Raw genomic sequence first — 17,736 nt, forward strand, 5'->3', positions numbered from 1 at the left:
CGGCAAGGGGCTCATTGGCCCTGATGGAGTTCAAGTGGCTGTCTACAAATTGGCTCCCACTGCAGTGCCAAGGAGGGCACAGGCTATACCCACGTTCCTGCCCTGCCTGGACTCGGGGCCAGCTGTGGGCTCCACCTCTCGGAGGGCCGCCTCCTGGTACACCTGGTGCCATTAGGGAATGCCATTAACTCTTTCAGGCATCGAAAGTAATTTCTCAGAGGAAGAAATTTGCTTTTTTACGGCAAAACCGTCTGTTTCTTCACTCACTTTATTGCACCTCAGCCCTATCCTTGGTGGAAGGGGTTTTTAAAGCAAAAAATACATCAGAATTATACTATGCAAGGTTTTTAATAGTAGCAAGAGGGAAGTTTACCTAAGGAAGGCTCCATTTGGAAAAAGAATTCATGCTTTTTTTTTTTTCAGAATGAAGGGCAGGGTCCAGAGGCTTCCTAGCTCCAGGCTCTGGGGAGGCTAGTGGTGGGGGCAGAGGGGCGGGCGGGCAGAGGCAGAGGGTGGAAGGAAGGAGGGAGGGACCCTGAGGAAGCAGGAACTTACTCACCATCAGAGCGCAACTCCGTGGGCCTGCGAGGTGAAACTTAGTCACAGTCAGAGTAGGACTCTTTGGGGCCTGCAAGGTGACTTGATTGACAGTAAGTAGAGGATTTTATCACCCTTTAGACTCTCAGCTGCAAGAAACCTGATTCTTTCCAGAATTGGATGGTGGGGAGATAAAATAGCATGGCCTGATTCCATGGCCGAGTGTCTCCCGTGCGTCCCTGCACCACACTGCCTGCTGCGGGGAGACCTGTGGGTGTCCAGTGGGGACTCTTGCTGAGCAGACAGTTCCTGCAGTGACGATTATGGACAGCAGGGATTGACTGGAGATTGAGTGAGATCCTCTTGTGGGTGGGGGTCAAGCGGGAGCATCACGGAGGAGGCAGGGCTTCCCATCCTTGCATCCTTGAGAGAGTGCCGGACAGGAATAGGGGATGGGACTGGGAGTGGGGCCAGGGACATGGCATTCCAGACCTGGCTTTTCAACCTGGCTGCAGTAAGGGCTTTGAGGGAAAAACCTTCCCCTGCCTAGAGATCTTCCTTCCTACCAGGGGCCTACTGGCTCCTGCTTAGTCAGTACCCAGGGCTCCAGGCTACACTGAAGGGCCTGGCCAGTGTGGGTTTGAGGGCTCAGGGAATTCTCTGGACTCTGGGCTCCTTGGCATCCTGGCAAAGATGCACCAATTATATGCCTACACTGGGAAATAAGAGAAACCAAGGTAGACTGAGACTTTTTGCTGGAGAGAGTTCCCCCTGAGCGGAGAGCAGGTGGCTGTAGAGCATACAAGTGCTGGGCAGGGTTCAAGCATGTGGCCCTGCTCCGAGGGGCGCAGTGGGTGCTCATGTGGCTTCGAAGCACCTGGTGAACCGCTTTAGCTGTGATGTTCAGGTCCGCAAACTTCCTGGTTCCTCCTCCAGGGACTTTCACCAGATACAGCACTATATGACCTGGACTGTTCTACCCAGGACTAACCCCTCACCACACCCTACCTTGTCTATCTGACCCTCTTTCCCATGGGCACGTTCAACCTCCAAAAAATATGTTTGCTTTCTTCTCCCCCACCTTTGCAACTATTTCAAAAATGTTCTCCTTTTTGTTTTCTCCTTCAGGAATTTTGTAGGGAAGAAAGATCGCAGGACGGTTGGTTCAGACAGTGAGAAAAGCAGGACTGGGTGGGTAGCTACAGTGTCAGGGGATTTGGACTAAGAAATACTTCTTTTCCCTTGTCACTGCACCCAGTGGAGAAATAATTTTAGCCATTCTGAGACATGTGAGCAACACAGAGGGTTTTATGGGCCTTGGTTGCAAAGTGCATTCATATGCAGTTATATTCATGAGAAGATTTTAAACATAATCAAGAATTTTTTAACAGTCATTCTGAAGCCGGGGAAAGATGTCAGGGGTTGACCTGAGACCACTGCCAGCGTTTGCTGCAGGGCCTACGGTGTACAAAGGATCTGGGTGTCAGCTGAGTGCTCTCCTGTCTACCACCTCCAAGGGGCGGACCCAGAGAGGAGAGGTTTTTCTAGAGTGGAACAGCAGTCCTTAGGATTCAGCGCTTTATTCTGCTTGAATGAGACCAGTATTGTCATATTGTCTCACACTGCAGACTGTTAAACATTTACAGAATGTGCTTTTCGAGCGTTATTTAACGTGTTCTCTGATGACACATTATTCCGTCTCTAGGTTTGTTTGTTTTTGAGATCTGAGTGTGTTTGACCCAAATTCTCAATGTAGAGTCTGTGTTAAGGTGTTTGGTTGTTGTTGGCTAGTCACTAAGTCATGTCAAACTCTTTGTGAGCCCATGAACTGTAGCCTGCCAGGCTCCTCTGTTCATGGATTTTCTATGCAAGAATACTGGAATGGGTTCCCATGCCCTCCTCCAGGGGATCTTCCCAACCCAGGGATCAAACCCACGTCTCCGGCATTAACAGGAAAGTCCTTTACCAGTGAGTCACCAGGGAAGCACATAAGGTCTTTGGTACTTAGCTTATTTATTATTTCCAACTGGAAAAGTTTTAATAATAGAATCTTTTCCTTTCCTTCCCTTCCCATTCTTTCCCTTACTCCTTCCTCCCTCTTTCCCTCCCTTACTTCTTTTTTCCTTCTTTTCTATATTCTTTTTGTCAAAACAAAGTCTTCTCCGTGTGAAATTTTCAGCACAATGTTACATTTTCCACTGCCACATTGTCCTGGAAGACACATACCTTAATCCTGCTCCTATTTTCAAACACCCTTGGCAGTTCTCATGGCTCAAGTCCTTATCATCTCTTCTTTTTATTACTGTAATTATGTAACTGCTTTTCTTATCTCACTCTTATTCCCCTTCCTATCCATTAACCACACGGTTGTCAAACTGAACTTTGTTAAGTACAGATCTAAGAAAGCTTAGAAAGACAACACACAGGCCAGTATATGTGGAAATGAGCCATCTCAGAGATGCTGTGGGTGTGAATGGGTGCCCCTTTGAGGGGCAATATGGTCATGTCTATCAGAGTTATAAGAACAGACACCCTTTGATTCAATTCTTCCAGGAATTTATTCTATAGATACCCTTGTACATGCAAAGATATATGTGTGATGATGTCAATTGTGGCATTGCTTACAACGGCAAGATACTAGAAACAAGTTGAAGAACCATTGGTAAGAGCTATCGAAATGAATGATGGTAACTGGATGATGGACTTTGTGAGGACCATTTGCTGGTTTATTCTAAAATCCATTCCCTTTTGTCCCTTCTAATGATTGCTTGATGTTGATCCCTGTCCCATCTCTAGGGGTAGACCCAGTTGGTGGAAACCAGTCAGTCCATCATGTTTCCCTGGCCTCAGAACTGTTTCATGGAAAACAAAATCTTATCCAATCAGGATGAATATGAGACTTGGAGCACCTGCAGTTGGGGGAAAGCCTGGAGCTCCCACAAGACCTGAAGCCAGATCCTGAGGCAGGAGCTAAGCCAAGGAAGTGTGGCTGGAGAATGGAGCCTACTGAAGTCCAGCTGGTGATGTGCTGAAGCTGGGTGAGTGCCCTTTGCCTTCCGGTTCTTATTTCAGCTGCTTTGAGGTAAGCATTCATTTGCTACCATAAGGATGCTAGGCACTAAAGAATGCTCAGAGCCTACTTTTGTCCAGGTGGATTTCTCTCTGTGGTGCTCTGTAAATGAGGGTGTTGTTGTTCAGTGGCCCAGTCATGTCCGACTCTTTGCGACCACATGGACTGCAGCACACCAGGCCTCTCTGTCCCTCACCATCTCCCGGAGTTTGCCCAAGTTCATGTCCGTTGCACTGGTGATGCCATCCAGCCATCTCATCCTCTGACACCCTCTTCTCCTTCTGCCCTCAATCTTTCCCAGCATCAGGGACTTTTCCAGTGAGTCAGCTGTTAGCATCAGGTGGCCAAAATACCAAAAGGAAGATATTACACAATGAATATAGAATACGGTTCCTTCTACATAAATAAAAGATGTAAGAATGAGTGAGTGCCTATGTGAGTGCCTATTCCTAACAAGTTAGGAATAGATGCCCCCTCTGGTATATCCAGCCCATGCAAGGCAGCAACTTGGCAGGCAAGTGTGTAGTGGACTCGTCCCCTGGGCTGAGTGGATTTGTGCCAACAATACCCTCTAATCCTTTATGAATATACTTGTGTATGATATTTCTATATAAGATATACACAGAACTAGAGAGAGAGGTTGCTCATGGGTTATGAAGACTCAGAGTTTGGTGGTAGTGGGTAGAAAGGAGGTTTGCCTTCTGTACGGCTCTTGGAAGAGTTTGAATTTTGCTGACATGTGCACAAATTACTTTTTAAAACTAGTTCATTTAAATGAGCAAGTAAGAAAGCAAAGAACATTGGTTTGATCTTAGTTACTTCCTTGCTTAGAAAGCAAAAATGAAAACCTTCAAGGAATCCTCCCGGAGAAATTCCAGATCCTTTAGCACATAATGCAGAGGCGCGACCAGCCTCAGTGGCCTGCTCGTCTTGTCCCCAGCCACTCCCTTCCTTCACCCTGCACTTCAGCGGGCAGGCATGGCCATGCGTTGTCTTACCTGGCGATGTGAGCTCAGTGCACCTTGGCCTTTGCACGTGCTCCTCTCTTGGCTCTTCCCCATGCTCCACTCAGGGCACTGTTGACACCCTCTGGCGCCTTCTTTCTTGGGCGCCCACAGTGCTTGGTGGTGCCTCTCTCTTTCTTGCTATCCACCACATTTTCTTGTAAGTATGTGTTTATACCTACACCACCCTCTCTTCTGTGAGTGAGCTCTTTGAGGGACCTGGGTCTCCCTGGACCTTGGACAATCAATGCTTGTGACATGATGGGAAGAGGCAACGCATAACTGTCCCCTGAACAAAAAGAGGTAGGTTCAGATTCCAGCTGTCTTTTTACTAAACTCTTCAGTCATTTTCAGATGTCTTTTCTCTCTAGGCTGCAAATGCTTACCTGTCCTTTGCCCAGTAGTGATTAGCCAGGTTGTAGCAGAGCTAGAGTTCCCAGCCCAGCCCAGATTGCATTTCTTCACTGTTAGCAGCTGGAGGGAGTCCTCTTTCACTTCACCCAAGGTTGCATCTGAGATTCACAGCACGTCCAGTGACCTGCTCTTTGTCTGCCTTGACAGGCATAGGGTGTCATAAAGTATTCATCCAGTTCAGAAAATTTTAAAAGTTGGGGGAGAATTGAAGAGTGAAAAGAGAATTTGTAGAAATATAGTCGGTCACTTGGGCGTCCATCCCATTCAGCAGCCCGCTCCCTTGGAAAGCCAGGTAACCTGGATATGTGTACAGGAGCCATTCGCACAGAGCCGTCATTCCTATTTAGTAACCACCAAGCCCAGGAGAAATCTGTCATCTGCAGATGAAATCAGTGAGGCAGAGCCCTTCCAGGAGAGAGACACAGTGAGGCGATAGTGCAGTCCTCATTCATGCAGAGACGCTGGTGGGGATCGCTCAGGGAGGTGCTGACCCACTGCCCGGCCTGACACTGCCGCAGCATCCTCAGGGCCCAGGAAGGACCTCGCTGCTGTTGGCTGGCTAGTGATGCACAAGGAAAGTGATGAGCTGTCAATCCCACTTCTGGTTTCCACCTTCAAGAGCAATGACAGGTTGAGGTTGTTAGCTGTTGGGGTCTGAGGAAGATGCAGTGTCCAAGACATTGGACAACAGATTTGGAGCTGCCACTAGCCTATATTGTATTTTTGCCACAAATCAGGAGAAAATATACCCACTCTGGGCTGACCCAGCTGCACTCTAGGGCAGAGGGCTTGCATTTGGAGATGCCTCTATCCAAAGAGGACTTCCCTGGTGGCTCAGACAGTAAAACATCTGTCTACAATGTGAGAGACCTGGGTTCGATCCCTGGGTTGGGAAGATTTCCTGGAGAAGGAAATGGCAACCCACTCCAGTACTCTTGCCTTGAAAATCCCATGGATGAAGGAGCTTGGTGCAGGCTACTATTCATGGGGTTGCAAAGAGTCAGGCACGACTGAGTGACTTCACTTCACTTCACTCTGTCCAAAGAAGGGCTTCTCAGGTGGCACTAGTGGTAAAGAACCTGCCTGCCAGTGCAGGAGATATGAGAAGTGGTTTTGATCCCTGGGTCAGGAAGATTCCCTGAAGAAGGAAATACTCCACTCCAGTATTCTTGCTTGGAGAATCCCACGTACAGAGGAGCCTGGCGGGCTACAGTTCTTGGGGTCGCAAAGAATCAGATGCGACTGAAGTAACTTGGCATGCACGCTATCCAAAGAAAGAGTGCTTGTTCCTTTGGGTGGGCACAGCCCCATGCCAGGCACCTGGATCTCAATGCCCTCTTGCCTTCTCAGCTGGGAGCTGTTAGGTAGTGTGGGAACCACATGGCTATTCTTGTCTCCTAGAAGGTACAACTTTCAGGGTGTTTAGAAAAGAGAGGTGAGAGAAAAGTGAATTGATTATTCAGGGTTGTTTTTCTCAAAGTGTGGAACTCCCAATCAGAATTTCCTAAGGTACTTGGTAAGAATGCGTATTTCCTGGGACCCAATACAGAACAACTGAATGAAACTCTCTGAAGGGTGACAGCCAGCAATCTGGTTATTTAACCAGTCCCCTAAAGGATTCCAAAGAATAACAAGAAGAGATAAGAAAGCCTTCCTCAGCGATCAATGCAAATAAATAGAGGAAAACAACAGAATGGGAAAGACTAGAGATCTCTTCAAGAAAATTAGAGATAACAAGGGAACATTTCATGCAAAGATATCTTTCACTCTTTCTTTGGGCTTGATGGACCTAACAGGAATGGTATGGACCTAACAGAAGCAGAAGATATTAAGAAGAGATGGCAAGAATACACAGAAGAACTGTACAAAAAAGATCTTCACGACCCAGATAATCACGATGGTGTGATCACTGACCTAGAGCCAGACATCCTGGAATGTGAAGTCAAATGGGCCTTAGAAAGCATCACTATGAACACAGCTAGTGGAGGTGATGGAATTCCAGTTGAGCTATTTCAAATTCTGAAAGATGATGCTGTGAAAGTGCTGCACTCAATATGCCAGCAAATTTGGAAAACTCAGCAGTGGCCACAGGACTGGAAAAGGTCAGTTTTCATTCCAATCCCAAAGAAAGGCAATGCCAAAGAATGCTCAAACTACCGCACAATTGCACTCATCTCACACGCTAGTAAAGTAATGCTCAAAATTCTCCAAGCCAGGCTTCAGCAATACGTGAACCGTGAAATTCCAGTTGTTCAAGCTGGTTTTAGAAAAGGCAGAAGAACCAGAAATCAAATTGCCAACATCCGCTGGATCATGGAAAAACAAGAGAGTTCCAGAAAAACATCTATTTCTGCTTTATTGACTATGCCAAAGCCTTTGACTGTGTGGATCACAATAAACTGTGGAAAATTCTGAAAGAGATGGGAATCCCAGATCACCTGATCTGCCTCTTGAGAAATTTGTATGCAGGTCAGGAAGCAACAGTTAGAACTGGACATGGAACAACAGACTGGTTCCAAATAGGAAAAGGAGTATGTCAAGGCTGTATATTGTCACCCTGCTTATTTAACTTCTATGCAGAGTACATCATGAGAAACGCTGGGCTGAAAGAAGCACAAGCTGGAATCAAGATTGCCGGGAGAAATATCAATAATGCCGGATATGCAGATGACACCACCCTTATGGCAGAAAGTGAAGAGGAACTCAAAAGCCTCTTGATGAAAGTGAAAGTGGAGAGTGAAAAAGTTGGCTTAAAGCTCAACATTCAGAAAACAAAGATCATGGCATCCGGTCCCATCACTTCATGGGAAATAGATGGGGAAACAGTGGAAACAGTGTCAGACTTTATTTTTTTGGGCTCCAAAATCACTGCAGATGGTGACTGCAGCCATGAAATTAAAAGATGCTTACTCCTTGGAAGGAAAGTTATGACCAACCTAGATAGCATACCGAAAAGCAGAGACGTTGCTTTGCCAACAAAGGTCCGTCTAGTCAAGGCTATGGTTTTTCCAGTGGTCATGTATGGATGTGCGAGTTGGACTGTGAAGAAGGCTGAGCGCTGAAGAATTGATGCTTTTGAACTGTGGTGTTGGAGAAGACTCTTGAGAGTCCCTTGGACTGCAAGGAGATCCAACCAGTCCATTCTAAAGGAGATCAGTTCTGGGTGTTCATTGGAAGGACTGATGCTAAAGCTGAAACTCCAGTACTTCGGCCACCTCATGCGAAGAGCTGACTCACTGGAAAAGACCCTGATGCTGGGAGGGATTGGGGGCAGGAGAAGGGGACGACAGAGGATGAGATGGCTGGATGGCATCACTGACTCGATGGATGTGAGTCTGAGTGAACTCCAGGAGTTGGTGATGGACAGGGAGGCCTGGCGTGCTGCGATTCATGGGGTCGCAAAGAGTCAGACACGACTGAGTGACTGAACTGAACCAAACTGAACTGAAAGGATTCTAATCTTGCCCGCCCAATTTAAGAACTGCGGGTTTAGCAGCTGTTGTGTCAGGAGTCCTGAGCTAAGTCTAGTCATGTCTGACTCCTTGTGACCCCATGGACTATAGTCCGCCAGGCTTCTCTGTCCATGGGATTTTCCAGGCAAGAATGCTGGAGTGGGTTGCCATTTCCTCCTCCAGGGGGGATCTTCCCAACCCAGGGACTGAACCAGAGTCTCTTAGTTCTCCCGCATTGGCAGGCGGGTTCTTTACCAGTAGCGCCACCTGGGAAGCCCCTGGCATGCGTGTATTCAGGAATCTAGAACTATCTGTGTGGGCAGAGCAGAGACAGACCACACATCCTCAGCTGGGCAGTGTCACCTCCTCACGCATCCTTGAGGTCTTCCTAAAGGCTGCTTCTCTAGGGTTTGGGGCTGATGTCATTGTTTTTCCTGGCACCAGTGCTTTGCTGTTTCCAAAAAGCACTTTTAAAAGTATCAGCTTTTAGGATAAAAACTCTAGGAATCTGGAAACAAAGAGTGGGTAGGACCCAGATGATTTCACACTTGTCCATCCTCCTCAGCCTCGGGCTTCTTTCCTGTCTCCTGCTCCCATGGCAGACAATGTTTCTGGCTGAGCCATTTCAAGGAAGTCTCCTGGAGATGCTGTGTTTCCATTTTGGTTTCAATCCTACAAGAAGGTTAAATTATATTGCCCTAAATTCCAAGGGGCTGATTAGTTTGCTTTGTTGAACCTGTATTTCTGTCATTTGAGTAAGGCTTGAAACTTGATGTGATCAGCCCATAATCTGGCCGCTTTTCTTTTATTAGGGGAGTTTCACCAGAACAGAATTTTGACTAAGCCCCCATGTGCTAGGGCTTCCCTTGTGGCTGAGCTGGTAAAGAATCTTCCTGCAATGCAGGAGACCTGGGTTTGATTCCTGGGTTGGGAAGATCCCCTGGAGAAGGAACTGGCAACCCACTCCAGTATTCTAGCCTGGAGAATCCCATTGACAGAGAAGCCTGGTAGGTTCCCAGTCCATGGGGTCGCAAGAGTCAGACACGACTTAGCAACTAAACCAACCACGTGCTAACTTGCACCTTATATTATAGACACCTGTTGCTCTGGGCCACAGGGAGGCACTCATACAACCAGCCTCCCTTCTTGGGGGATGAAGTCATTCACAGACACTGTTCACTGTGATCAATGGAATGTTTGTGTCCCTGAGAATTCATATGTTAAACCCTATCCCCCAATGTGATGGTATCAGGAGGTGGAACTTTTGGGGAGGTAATTAGGTCATGAGGGTAGAGCCCTCCTGAATTGGATAAAAGATACCCCAGAGAACTTCTTTATCCCTTCTGCCGTGTGAGGATACAGTAAAAAGATGGCCAACTTTGAATCAGGAATGGCCAGCTATGAACCAGGAATCAGGTTGTCACCAGACACTGAATCTGCCGGTGTCTTGATCTTAGACTTCTCAGCTTCCAGAAGTCTGAGAAATAAATATTTGTTGTTTAAACCACCAGTCTGTGGAATTTCTATTGGAGCAGCCCGAATGGATGAGGACATCACATTGCTGACCGTGTGCTGAGCACGGTGCAAGACATTAAGAGTGTGAGGGGTTGAGACTCTGGCCTGCCTCCCAGGAGTTTAAGTTAGACCCCCACTGTCCCGTGTGGTAGCCACCAGCCTCAGGTGGCTATCGAGCACTTGAAATGCCCAAATGGAGATGTGCTGTAAAATACACACCAGTCGGCAAAGCTTTGTAAGAAAAGAAGTGCCTATAAAATATCTCAACTATTGTTTTATACTTGCTACATGTGAAAATCATATTATTTTTGATATATTAGGTTAAATAAAATGTGTTATTAAATTATTTTCACCTATTTTTATTTTTTTAATGAGGCTGCTAGAAAATTTTCATTACGTGTATAGCTGGCATTATGACTATTGGACAATGTTCTCTAGAGGACGAGAAAAACAAGTAATTGATGATCATAAGGTAATATGATTAGTGTTGGGATAAGGAGAGGGACAGGGTGAGCTAGGAACAGACTGAAAGAGCCCTTATTCAGCCTTGGGAGCTAGCAGAAGGCTTCCAGGAGGAGGTGCTATCTAATTAAGACTCAGAAGCTGAGTAGGAGTGAGGTGTGGAGATGGTGAGGGCTGTGGGAGGTGATGGGTGTGGTGCATTCCTGGAACTGTGAGTGGTTCAGCAAGGCTGAGTGCGGGTGGGGAATGGAGAGAGACAGGCTGAAGAGAGAGGGTGGATCAGGATGTGGGGAGGGGGCACTCTGCTTCTTTCTGTACTGTAGAGCTATGACTTCCTTGTCCTGGAAATGGGACTGGAGGTGTTAGAGATGAAAAGGTATTTGATTTCCTTTCCAGCTGTGGTGAGCACTGGAGTGAGGGGAGACCCTCAGCAATATTGGTGGTTAGGAGAAAGTACTTAAATTTTTGCCCATTTGCCAAGCGTGGGACTGATGAGTTAAAATAACTCTTATCAATGAGATTACATATATGAAAAGGCTTTGTCTGTGTAATGCCCAGTACATACATTAGCTTATTTGTTCTGTTTAATTAGACCTTGATCAGAATATTGAAATTATAAATTTTATCTTTGGTAAAGTTGGAATATTTGCTTCAGATTTTAGACTGTTTTGTTTTTAGAGGAGGTGAGTCTCAACAACTATCTTAATAAGAATAATAATAATGATAATCCTTTTTAAAGCAAAAGAATCTTAAGAGACTGACAGTTCTGACACAGAGAGTTCAGAATTTTGTAAGAATGAAACAGCTCAGCTCATAAACCAAGGACACTGTACCATTTCCCCTTCTGTCAGGATGCCATGCCTGCAGAAGTGAAAGGCAGAAGATTTATACCTAAAAGCATCGTCAGAATCCCCTGTTCTTGCACAGTGCGCCTTTACCCAGATGCCTAGTATTGTCATCAAAATTCCAGCAGGGCAGTCAACTAATGCTTGGTGGGGGATGTTCAGGAAGTTTCACTTCTGTGTGTGGCTTGGCTTTGCTCTTCAGTTCAGTTCAGTCGCTCAGTCCTGTCCGACCCTTTGCAACCCCATGGACTGCAGCACGCCAGGCTTCCCTGTCCATCACCAACTCCAGGAGCTTGCTCAAACTCATGTCCCTCAAGTTGGTGATACCATCCAACCACCTCATCCTCTGCTTTGCTTTTAACAGGCAGTAAAATTGTTAGCATCTGAGAGTACACTTATCATGAAGTGGTTAGTTTGCACGTTGCTTTCTTTGCCTTGGGCTTTCTCTAGGCTTGGAGGAAAGGCAGAATTTGTCCAGTTTTCCACACATAAATGTCCCTTGGCCCCTAGATGGTTCAGAATTGGATTATATCCTCCTAAGTAAAAAGATTCTCCAAGGAAAAAGGATGATTTTGGACATCTGCTCATTCATTCTTTCCACTTACTGGCACCTACTATGTGCCAGGAGCTGTACTAATCACTCACAGAGAAAAGATGAATGCAAAAGGAGCCCTTACTTGGATTGAGCTCATAATCAGAGGGGTGGACTTGTAATCAGTGAATCAGCTCCAATGTGGTTCACTGTTACACTAGGGGTAGGTACATACAGCTATGAAGGACTATGAAGGGAGGCAGGCATTCGAGTTCTGTGTGGATGTGGGTAGAAAATGTAGGAGAGCCCCCACCTAGGAGATGACATTGGAGCTGGCCTGAACATGAGCAGCAAGTTAAAGGCTATTTGGGGGGCTATGAAAGTGCATGGCCTGCTCACGGAGTGGGGGCTGGTGAGTGAGGCATCTGAAGGAGAGAATGTTGAGAAGGGACAGGTGGGTCCAGGAAGAACCAGGTATGGCACAGAGGGTGTGCACTTCTTCCAGGAGAGTGTCCAGTTGGAGAGAGAGAAACTCTAGTCTGTGGTGGAAAGATCACCAGCAGTGGTAAAACCTGGATTGGCGGAGTCTGGACCGGGCAGCAGCCTGGAGGCCGGCACACTGGAGAACTGCAGCTGTCTGCAGTTCCTTTCTTTCTCTCTGGACGATGTCCAGGTGGCCTGACGGCCCCCCAGCTAAAGGCAACCTTGTCTTAAAGCAGAAGAAGCCTCGGGCTTCTTACACAGGGTGCTCACACACGTATGTCGTGGGGATCCAGACAGACCGCCCCTTGCCTGCTCCTGGTGGATTTCCCCCTTGGCCCACACTCCTGGCTTAGAAAGAACCTTAGTCACCAGGTGGGGATGGCTGAGTCTCAGGGCTCGGCCTCCAGTGGCAGGGGTTGGCTGGCTGGCAGTTTGAGGGCCTGGCTCTGGCCTGGTGCCTGTGTCTCCAGGGCTGGCTGGGAGGCTGGACTCTCTCCACTGGGTGATGCTGGGTCTGCAGGACCACTGCAGAGTGGCAGGAACCTTGGTGAAATGTGAAATTTCCGCTGGCCGCCTGCCACTGTTCCCACTGCATACTGACACTCCACCCAGAGGCAGGATGCCCTGCCCTGTGGAGCGGTTGGGAGTGATAAATACATTTGTTTTTGAATTAGAACCTTTCCTGGCCCTGGGGGGAAATGCAGCTGCAGCCGCCTGGACTCGCTGCTCCCCAAGACTCGATGCAGTCTGGCCCCCCGGCACAATCTGGAGCTGAAGGTGATTACCCTGGTTTGCCTGAGTCCAAACTTCCAAGGACAGGCGCTGAGATGAAGGGCCGTGGGCGGATTATCAACATCAAAGGTACCGTAATCACACCACTGCAGGTAATCAAAGCCCAGCACAGCCTTTCCTGTCATTTCCCTTGTTATGGCAATGCACTCTGCTTGCCTCACCCCTGAGAGTGGAGGTCAGGTTGCCCGGGTTACCTTAAGGAAGGAGTTGGCACTTACCCAGGTGGTGAAGCAGTCTTTATTTCACTCTTCACCCGCTCAGCAAAGTTGAGCAATTTTAAATTTTAAAAAATGCTCCAGAGGCTTCTGTCAACTCCAAATCCCAGAGGCAGCCCTGATAGTAGAAGTGCCCTTGGCAGGAGCACGCTGGCCAGCAGAGATGTGCCAGGAGAAATAGGGGTGGGGCTCCCTGGGCTGCTCCCCGGACAGCTGGCCCCTGCATTGTGAACATCCCTGTGCAACACACCCATAGGTGGATTTTCCCTGCTGGGCGCCTGTGTGTGCCAAGTGCTGTGCTGTTCATGTGAGCCCAAAAGGGCAATTTTCATTTAAGCTGCAGTGTGTAATAATAACCAGGAATTCATCTGGATAGCCAATTCTCCTTGGTTAATATGTTTTGGCTAATTTATTAGGAGAGAGAAGTTAAGGCATTGGAAATCATTTTGCTCTTCATTGTCCCAAGCTGGTTAAAATATCTCTTGATAAAAAACAAAACTCAGAAGTCAACACTTCATTTTCTAAGTCATGGCTCTTCTGTTTAAGTATAACTTCAGGAGGGCCTGAGGGCCATAGACTTGCTGAATTAACAAACAGTACAACATTGTGAGGCACAGCTACTTGGTCAGATTCTCCCAAAGCTGTGTGCTGCTGCTGCTACTGCTGCTAAGTCGCTTCAGTCGTGTCAGACTCTGTGCGACCCCATAGACGGCAGCCCACCAGGCTCCCCCATCCCTGGGATTGTCCAGGCAAGAACACTGGAATGGGTTGCCATTTCCTTCTCCAATGCATGAAAGTGAAAAGTGAAAGTGAAGTTGCTCAGTCATGTCCGACTCTTAGCGACCTCATGGACTTCAGCCTATCAGGCTCCTCCGTCCATGGGATTTTCCAGGCAAGAGTACTGGAGTGGGTTGCCATTGCCTTCTCCGCAAAGCTGTGTAATCCCAGGCAATTACAGTTACCCTGTCTAAGTTCAATTTCTTCACGCATAAAAGGGAGACAAATATTACCTACTTCATAAGGTCATTGTGAAGATTAAAAGGACACCCAGGTAAAGGTACTGAATAAGTATTCAGTAAATTGGAATCAAGATTGCTGGAAGAAATATAAATAATCTCAGAAATGCAGATGATACCACCCTTATGGCAGAAAGTAAAGAGGAACTAAAGAGCCTCTTGATGAAGGTGAAAGAGGAGAGTGAAAAAGCTGGCTTAAAACTCAACATTCAAAATACCAAGATCATGGCATCTGGTCCCATCACTTCTTGACAAATAGATGGGGAAACAATGGAAACAGTGAAGACTTTATTTTCTTGGGCTCCAAAATCACTGCAGATGGTGACTGCAACCATGAAATTAAAAGACGCTTACTCCTTGGAAGAAAAGTTATGACCAACCTAGACAGAATATTAAAAAGCAGAGATTACTTTGCCAACAAAGGCCCATCTAGTCAAGGCTATGGTTTTTCCAGTAGTCATGTATGGATGTGAGCATTGGACCATAAAGAAGGCTGAGCACCAAAGAATTGATGCTTTTGATCTGTGGTGTTGGAGAAGACTCTTGAGAATCGCTTGGATTGCAGGGAGATCAAACTAGTCAATCCTAAAGGAAATCAGTCTTTCATTGGAGGAACTGGTGCTGAAGCTGAAGCTCAAGCTCCAATACTTGGGCCACCTGATATGAAAAGCTGACTCATTAGAAAAGACCCTGATGCTGGGAAAGATTGAAGGCAAGAGGAGAAGGGGATGACAGAAGATGAGATAGTTGGATGGCATTACTGACTTGATGGACATGAGTTTGAGCAAGCTCTGGGAGATGATGAAGGATGGGGAAGCCTGGCATGCTGCAGTCAATGGGGTCGCAAAGAGTCGGACATGACTGAGTGACTGAACAACAATAAAATATTGTTAAGTGCCTACTCTGTCCCAGGAGAGTGGAGCATAAATACTCATATTCTAGATGAGTGGAATATGGTCCTTATCCATAGGAATTTCAGAACTAGTATGGAAAGCAGATATTGGCACATATACCAAACTTGGAAATACAGGCAGGTACAAAGTACCACTGAACTCAGGAGTATCCACTGGGTAACCAGGAAAGACTTCACAGAAGAGGCAACCTTTAGCTGAGTATTGAAGGATGACTAGGAGTTCACCAGGTAGACAAAGCTGGGGAAAAGTATTCTGAACAGTGTCAGCAGTTTGTACAAAGGGAGGCAGGAAAGAGTGTGGCCCAATCAGAGAACCCTAGGAGTTCTTAAAAGATAAAAAATTTAAAAGGATAAAATTTGACTCATAGATTTATAAATTGAGCACCTGTCAAAGGTTTAATTGAACTCATTAATTAATGAGAAAATCAATATGATGTTATAAATGGTTCAAAGGAGAATTCAAGCAACATTCATCTATAAATGATCAGGAATGATGAAAAGATGTTAAGAATAGATGCAAAACGGTTCAATACCACGGGGTGATAATCTATTGCATCTCCAGGGATACAATTTGCACTTCCATGGCCAAGAATCATTTACATAACTTTCACTAGCGTACAACTTACAGAAATAAAACATAAAATAGTCTACAACTCAACAGAAATAAAATAGCTCAAAACCAGAAAAGATAACGATAACCCAGTAGGCTGCACCAGACAGAACATCCAGTAATCTATTTTTGACCTGTTTCAAAATTTTTCACATTTTTCCTGGCAGAGCGGGTTAGTTTTATTGGAGAGCCATAGGGGAGGGTGGGGCATGGATAAGGGGGAGATGAGGCCTGAAGTGCAGACAGGGACCAGATTGCAAAGAGCCTAGACCATCATGCAAGGAAGTCTGAATTTTACTGCTCAGCCTGCAGGGTGCAGGATGGACTGTGGGAGACCAAGCCTGGAAGACTGAACCTGATGGGGTGGCTGCAGGGAGAAGCAAGGAGGTCCTGAAACAAGGTGACGAGAAGAGAAATGGAGATACGGGATTGACAGAGTACAGGACGAAGGGACATCCGGTGACTCAGGTGTCAGGAGGACAGAGGGACGTGACAAGATGATCAGAGGAGGCTTTGAGGGAAGTCTTCTGCATGTGCACCCAGGGAGATGTTTTCTCTGGGGGCCTTTATTTTTCCTGTTGAAATGTGAACCTTCGACTCTGATCTGCCTTTTCAGTTCAAGAGAAGACACTTTCAAATGGGTATCTTTCTTGGGAGAGAATGCACACCTTAATTTTCTCTGGATTTTCTAGATGCACAGATTCCTAAGTTATAGTTTGGAGAATTCTTATAGATCAACTTCTTTCTGTAACCCGTTTGGATCCCTTGATTCTGTCAGGTACAGGGGTGTTCATTTTGCTGGTTTCCCTCTGTTCGCCTGGTATCTGCTGGCCTACCCCTTCTTCTTTCTCCCACTTTCTCGGCCCTGTCCTGAGGAATGGCTGATTTCCCCAAACTGTATCACCTGGGCCCCCGTCCTCTGCCTTCTGATTGGCTTTGGTGCCTGGAGGGTGGGATGAGAGAGGAGGCAGAACATTTCCTTCTCAGGCCCCTTCCTGCTGTGGCAGTTTCAGGCCCTGTTGTGTCACTTGTGACAGCAGCATTCCTGAGCTTCAGCTTTCGACCAGGGTCTCCCACATCTCTCCTTCTCTGCCTCTCCCGGCCTAGGACGGTGTTAGGGGTGGACTTGTGTCCCTCCAAAATTTCTGTTGAAATCCTAACCCCCAGAAGCTCAGAAAGTGACCTTACTTGGAGTGGGGATTATTGGCAAATGTAATTAGTTAAGATGAAGTCATCCTAATCCAATATGGCCAGTGTCCTTATAAAAAGGAGAAATTTGGATGCACACATGCACACGTGGAGAATGCCATGTGAAGACTGAACCTCTGCTGCCACACACCAAGGAACAACCCAATCTAGGTGAGGAGCTGGAACAGATTTTTTGCTAGAATCTTCAAAGGGAGCAACTCTGTTAACACCTTGATGTTAGTCATCTGGACTCCAGAGCTGTGAGATGATAAATTGCAGTTGTTTAAACCACCCAGTTTGAGGTAACCTGTGCTAGCAGCTCTAGCAAGTGAGTACAGGGTGGTGACAGTTTTCTTCTGTGGCTTGTTCCTTATCCCCACTTTTCATTGGGCTTCCCTGGTGGCTCAGTGGTAAAGAATCTGCTGCTAATGCAAAAGAAACTGACTCTATCCCTGGGTCCAGAGGATCCCCTGAAGAAGGAAATGGCAACCCACTCCAGTACTCTTGCCTGGAAAATCCCATGGACGGAGGAGCCTGATAGGCTGCAGTCCATGAGGTCACTAAGAATCGGACACGACTGAGCAACTTCACTTTCACTTTTCACTTTCATGCATTGGAGAAGGAAATGGCAACCCACTCCAGTGTTCTTGCCTGGAGAATCCCAGGGATGGGGGAGCCTGGTGGGCTG

At 46.8% G+C, this 17,736-nt stretch overlaps 1 long non-coding RNA gene across 2 annotated transcripts in view; it reads left to right on the forward strand.

Annotated features, from left to right (window-relative positions):
- Positions 1-566: 566 nt before the first annotated feature.
- The window catches only part of LOC138990384 (uncharacterized), a 102,829-nt gene continuing 85,659 nt past the window's right edge, over positions 567-17,736 (forward strand). For both annotated transcript variants that reach the window (XR_011466448.1, XR_011466447.1), the window contains exons 1-2: positions 567-650; positions 3,424-3,575. This is a non-coding gene — a long non-coding RNA (uncharacterized lncRNA). The remainder of the gene's footprint in view (positions 651-3,423; positions 3,576-17,736) is intronic.

The sequence above is a fragment of the Bos mutus genome, chromosome 2 (genome assembly GCF_027580195.1).
Source record: "Bos mutus isolate GX-2022 chromosome 2, NWIPB_WYAK_1.1, whole genome shotgun sequence".
Taxonomy (NCBI): Eukaryota; Metazoa; Chordata; class Mammalia; order Artiodactyla; family Bovidae; genus Bos; species Bos mutus.